This window comes from Balaenoptera acutorostrata, chromosome 8 (genome assembly GCF_949987535.1).
Source record: "Balaenoptera acutorostrata chromosome 8, mBalAcu1.1, whole genome shotgun sequence".
NCBI lineage: Eukaryota > Metazoa > Chordata > Mammalia > Artiodactyla > Balaenopteridae > Balaenoptera > Balaenoptera acutorostrata.
In genome coordinates this window covers 105,098,362-105,105,190 of record NC_080071.1, presented here as the reverse complement: position 1 = coordinate 105,105,190, position 6,829 = coordinate 105,098,362, and the positions used below count along the sequence as shown (strand labels likewise).

At 38.0% G+C, this 6,829-nt stretch overlaps 1 non-coding gene across 1 annotated transcript; it reads right to left on the bottom strand.

The window, feature by feature from the left end:
* Positions 1-2,584: 2,584 nt before the first annotated feature.
* LOC114236210 (U6 spliceosomal RNA) lies at positions 2,585-2,688 on the bottom strand. The gene has a single exon (XR_003622198.1). It is a non-coding gene; the product is annotated as a U6 spliceosomal RNA (small nuclear RNA).
* Positions 2,689-6,829: the final 4,141 nt, after the last annotated feature.

Sequence of the window (6,829 nt, the reverse complement as noted above, 5' to 3'; positions counted from 1 at the left end):
TTTTCTGCATCTATTGACATTATCATAAGGTTTTATCCTTCAATTTGTTAATATGGTGTATCACATTGATTGATTTGCATATATCGTTGGATATTGCATTCCTGGGATAAACCCCGCTTGATCATGGCATATGCTCCTTTTAATGTGTTGTTGGATTCTGTTTGCTAGTATTTTGTTGACAATTTTTGCATCTATGTTCATCAGGGATACTGGCCTGTAGTTTTCTTTTTTTGTGACATCTTTGTCTGTTTTGGTATCAAGGTTATTGTGGCCTTATAGAATGAGTTGGGAGTGTTCCTCCCTCTGTTATATTTTGGAAGAGTTTTAGAAGGATAGGTGTTAGCTCTTCTCTAAATGTTTGATAGAATTCGCCTGTGAAGCCATCTGGTCCTGGGCTTTATCTTGTTGGAAGTTTTTAAATCAGTTTCAATTTCTTACTTGTGATTGGTCTGTTTATATTTTCTTTTTCTTCCTGGTTCCATCTTGGCAGGCTGTGCATTTCTAAGAATTTGTCCATTTCTTCCAGGTTGTCCATTTTATTGGCATATAGTTGCTTGTAGTAATCTCTCATGATCCTTTGTATTTCTGCAGTGTCAGTTGTTACTTCTCCTTTTTCATTTCTAATTCTATTGATTTGGATCTTCTCCCTTTTTTTCTTGATGAGTCTGGCTAATGGCTTATCAATTTTGTTTATCTTCTCAAAGAACCAGCTTTTAGTTTTATTAATCTTTGCTATCATATCCTTCATTTCTTTTGCATTTATTTCTGATCTGATTTTTATGATTTCTTTCCTTCTGCTAACTTGGGTTTTTGTTGTTGTTGTTGTTGTTCTTCTTTCTCTAATTGCTTTAGGTGTAAAGTTAGGTTGTTTATTTGAGATGTTTCTTGCTTCTTGAGGTAGGATTGTATTGCTATAAACTTCCCTGTTAGAAGGGCTTTTTCTGCATCCCATAAGTTTTGGGTCATCGTATTTCCATTGTCATTTGTTTCTAGGTATTTTCTGATTTCCTCTTTGATTTCTTCAATGATCTCTTGGTTATTTAGTAGTGTATTGTTTAGCCTCCATGTGTTTTTATTTTTTTACAGATGCTTCCTGTAATTGATATCTAGTCTCATATTGCTACTGTCAGGAAATATACTTGATACTATTTCAATTTTCTTTAATTTACCAAAGCTTCATTTGAGACCCAATATATGATTTTTCCTGGAGAATGTTCCATGAGCACTTGAGAAGAAAGTGTATTCTATTGTTTTTCGATAGAATGTCCTGTAAATATCAATTAAGTCCATCTTGTTTAATGTGTCATTTAAAGCTTGTGTTTCCTTATTTATTTTCATTTTGGATGATCTGTCCATTGGTGAAAGTGGGGTGTTAAAGTCCCCTATACTATGATTGTGTTACTGTCGATTTTCCCTTTTATGGCTGGTAGCATTTGCCTTGTGTATTGAGGTGTTCCTATGTTGGGTGCATAAATATTTACAATTGTTATATCTTCTTCTTGGATTGATCCCTTGATCATTATGTAGTGCCCTTCTTTGTCTCTTGTAATAGTCTTTATTTTAAAGTCTATTTTGTCTGATGAGAATTGCTAGTCCACCTTTCTTTTGATTTCCATTTGCATGGGATATCTTTTTCCATCCCCTCACTTTCAGTCTGTATGTGTCCCTAAGTCGTACGTGGGTCACTTGTAGACATCATATATACAGGTCTTGTTTTTGTATTCATTCAGCCAGTCTATGTCTTTTGGTGGGAGCATTTAATCCATTTACATTTAAGGTAATTATCTACATGCATGTTCCTATTACCATATTCCTAATTGTTTTGGGTTTGTTATTTAGGTCTTTTCCTTCTCTTGTTTCCTGCCTAGTGAAGTTCCTTCAGCATTTGTTATTAAAACTGGTTTGGTGGTGCTGAATTCTCTTAGCTTTTGCTCCTCTGTAAAGGTTTTAATTTTTCCATCAAATCTGAATGAGATCCTTGCTGGGTAGAGTAATCTTGGTTGTAGGTTCTTCCCTTTCATGACTTTAAATATGTCCTGCCACTTCCTTCTGGCTTGCAGAGTTTCTGCTGAAAAATCAGCTGTTAACCTTATGGGGATTCCCTTGTATATTATTTGTTGCTTTTCCCTTGCTGCTTTTAATATTTTTTCTTTGTATTTAATTTTTGATGGTTTGTTTAATATGTGTCTTGGCTTGTTTCTCCTTGTATTTATCCTGTATGGGACTCTCTTCACTTCCTAGACTTGATTGACTCTTTCCTTTCCCATATTAGGGAAGTTTTCAACTATAATCTTTTCAAGTATTTTCTTAGTCCCTTTCTTTTTCTCTTCTTCTTCTGGGACCCCTATTATTTGAATGTTGGTGCATTTAATGTTGTCCCAGAAATCTCTGAGACTGTCCTCAATTCTTTTCATTCTTTTATCTTTATTCTGCTCTGCGGTAGTTATTTCCACTATTTTATCTTCCAGGTCACTTATCTGTTCTTCTGCTTCATTTATTCTGCTATGATTCCTTCTAGAGAATTTTTAATTTCATTTATTGTGTTGTTCATCATTGTTTGTTTGCTCTTTTTCTTCTAGGTCCTAAAAATAAGGGGCTTCACGAATTTGCATGTCATCCTTGTGCAGGGCCCATGCTACTTTTCTCTGTATTGTTCCAATATTAGTATATGTGTTGCTGAATTAGCACTGCAAGGGTACTTTTTAAATACATACAGATCCATATCTATAGATAAGATTTCCATTTTCCCAGAGGATTCAATTCAGTTTGTGTTTATTTTAATACAGATGTCTATCATCTATTGTAGGAAAACCATCTGGAAAATAGATTAGGCCTATCTGAAATATTTGGGGGACTGAATTTTGCCAATTATTTGTGTGCATATGAATTTTCCTGTGTTAATAAATGTAATGGAAAGTTACCTTTAAAAATGAATGACTGAACAAATGAATGAATACAAATAAATAGTAGAAAACTTCCCCAGTAACAAACCACACCTGAGTGAATATTAATTACTTAATGGAATATTTAAAAGCTTATCTGTACATCCAAAGGATCACAATATCCAAGCTCTCTCTAGTGCTTACCATGCACTAGACTTGGTTCCAATCATCTTATGCAGATTGGAGCCTACTGTGTGCGTGAAGTCACCGCCGGCCCTGTTCATCCTCCATATCCTTCATGTTTAATATATTGAATAACTACCATGTGGCCACTAAGGAATGAGCATGGTGAAAAGAGATGGATGAATAAACAGGACTCATCACAGACAGAGATTTAATCTCAAAAAAGAGACGAGGTGGGTTTTATCCAATAGTTGAGTTTCTCACAGATGGAGAGGAGATTGAGAATATTCCAGTTAATGAAATTGTGGAAAGATACCAATTGCTGTCAGGCATCTTCCTGGTCCCAGATGGGAGCATGAACCTTGTGAAAGCCTAAATGATTGGCATGGCTATCCCCATGCCAGACAAGGGCATTTCATTTCTGAGAGTTTAAACAACTTGAATAAAACCGTGAATATTGACAAAAACAGAGCCAGATTTGAAACAGAATCCATAAAAATCCTAACTCTACCTTCTTTTGTTAGGAAAAATATTATTATTGCTGGTGGGCTGTATAGTGACTAGAACAAGTCTGTGTCTCAGAGCCTGTGTTTGGTGTAGTTTTGAAACCATGTACAAGCCCCTGTGCCCTTGTTTTTTGAAGTAAAAGGCTGACTCAGGAGCTAATGATTAGAAAAGGTGAAGATGTAGAGACAAAGAATAGCTTTTGCGCCAGGAAACTGGTAACAATTTCGACTATAAATCAGCCACATGCAGAGTCACCGAATTCCCAGTTCCCTGAGGGATACATATAAAGGCCTGACAGAGATTCCTAAGTTGTTTTTACAGGAAGCAGCTCCCCACCAGATGAAAACTACTGACCTCAAAAACATAGACCCTAGACTGGTTGGAACCAGAAAGCTGATGACGCTGACTCCTGATTACCTCACCATGTGCTGATCACGCCCTGCTCCTTAAAACATTACTATAAGACTCCTCACTACCCGGTCCAGGATGGGACACATTTTGAGGGCATTACCCTGCTGTATCCTCCTTTGCTTGGCAAAGCAATAGACCTCTTCTTTTCTGCTTCACCCAAAACTCTGTCTCTGAGATTCAATTCAGTGTAGGTGCACAGAGGCCAGGATTCCGCAACAGTGTGAGCCCTTGGCAGGGTGTGAAATTGACTTGGGCAATTCTTGCCAGGCTGCCTAATTACACATAATAGACTCCCTGAGTAAAGGTTTTGTGTGGACAGGGGGTTTGGGGGTGAGAAGTATACGGATGAAAATAGCTGGTTTCTTCTCTGTTTTCTACTTTGTGATTCTTCTCTCTCCCCCATGTACTGGGTACCACAGAGAAGGTCTTTTCTGACTGCTGTGGTTGTTTTGGGCACTTTTGTCTCACATACACTCCTCCACCTTCCCCTCTGCTCTGAAGTTCAGGGTAGCCAACACTTGGTGACAGCACATCCAGTAAGAGGGTGACCTCTGGCAGGTCTTGGCCAATGGAAAGCACTGGAAAAATATTAAGACCAAGAGAAAGGGGAAAGCCATGGTATTTCTTTCCCTTCTCTTTGTCACAGGTGACATTTCTTCTGTAGCCCCATCTCTTGTTTAATAGGCCCCCCAGGGTTCTAGTCTCTGCCTCGTGACCCAGGATCTTGGGCTCAACATCCCAGACTCCGTCCAGTGCCCCTAGAGGTGTTAATGACTTTCACTATTGTTAGCCCTCTGGGCTCTTCATTGCCTCCTATCAGGATCTCCAATTCCCTTTTGGTTTGTTTCCTGGTTGGCTCCTGGCAATATGGTTGGAACAGATAGAATCTGCTATGCAGACTGGATTCTGATTGAGGATTCTTTTTGCTTCATGGATGCTGGAGTTCCCTGAAAAGTGTAGCTTCTTGACCTCTTCTGTAATGGCTACAAATGTACCCTGTGAGCTCCCGGGCCTGAAAGCCTGTCTCATCAGGCAATTCCTGCTAAGGTTAACTGTCAAGTATCCCTCTTTTCAAGATGACTTAGTTCTTTTCAAAATGCAAGTTCTATTCAAAATGACCCAGTCAAGTTGCCATCTGTGGGATAAAAAACCAGCCCATTATAAAACAAACATTTACCTTTGCCCAAAATAGTTAGAAATGCTGCTTGCTCCCGAGAAGGCCCCTTCAGAATCTTGAGTCATCCTCTCAAAAACAGACTTCTTCAAGATTCTGTATGGCATTACTTCACACTCCAGAACTCCAAAGGGTAAAGGTGGAGTTCTGGGAGGTTTTCCTTGGAACTCCCCACATGGGTATCAAGGTGCAGGGAAATCGCCCACTGTGTTGTTCAAGAGGGGTTGTGGGAGATGAGAGGCCATACAGCATGCTAACGACACTTTGAAAAACACCTAACGCCTAATAGCTGCCACTCTTCTGGAAAAACAAAGTCAAAGACAAATGAAAAACTCGGTAAACCTTTGCAATAAATAGTACAGATAAGTAGTATCATCTTTAAAAAATAAATGGCCATATAAATTAAGATAACTCCTTCATCATTGGTCTAGCACTTTGCTTTGGAATATTTGGCAAATCTTGTTTTGTTCTTAGTCTAAGAATTGTAATCAAAAACAGGAGACCAAGCATCTCATTCTATCATCCATCCTGAATATTTTTAAATTAATTTCTTGCATAAGTTATATATGAACTATTCAAATAGGTATATAGTAAAATGTATGTATCCTTCCAAGCTTCTTGACCATCCCTGAAACCTCACTCCTATGAAGGTACCACTTGCTATTGGTTTCCTGTGTCCATCCAGGGATATTTTATGCATAGAATACGAAATGTATGTTTTAAACCAATGTTGCATATTATACTAATAGTGCTATCCCCTGTTTTATTTTTAATTTGTATTGTAGACCTTAGAGATTCATCCACAATAGAATGTGGATTTCTCAGTCTTTCCCACAGCAGCATGATATCTAGTTACATATATTTGTCATACAATCTTTAGACCAGTAGTTTATTTATTTATTTATTTAACATCTTTATTGGAGTATAATTGTTTTACAATGTTGTGTTAGTTTCTGCTGTACAACAAAGTGAATCAGCTATATGTATACATATATCCCCATATCTCCTCCCTCTTACATCTCCCTCCCATCCTCCCCATCCACTCCTCTAGGTGGTCACAAAGCACTGAGCTGATAACTCCATGTGATGCAACAGCTTCCCAATAGCTATTTATTTTACATTTGGTAGTGTATATATGTCAATGCCACTGTCTCACTTCATCCCAGCTTACCCTTCCCACACCCCGTGTCCTCAAGTCCATTCTCTACATCTGCATCTTTATTCCTGTCCTGCCCCTAGGTTCGTCAGAACCATTTTTTTTTCTTTTTAGATTCCATATACATGTGTTAGCATATGGTATTTGTTTTTTTCTTTCTGACTTACTTCACTCTGTATGACAGACTCTAGGTCCATCCACCTCACTACAAATAACTCAATTTTGCTTCTTTTAATGACTGAGTAATATTCCATTGTGTATATATACCACATCTTCTTTATGCATTCATCTATCGATGGACACTTAGGTTGCTTCTATGTCCTGGCTATTGTAAATAGAGCGGCAATGAACATTTTGGTACATGACTCTTTCTGAATTATGGTTTTCTCAGGGTATATGCCCAGTAGTGGGATTGCTGGGTCGTATGGTAGTTCTATTTTTAGCTTTTTGAGGAACCTCCATACTGTTCTCCATAGTGTCTGTATCAATTTACATTCCCACCAACAGTGCAAGAGG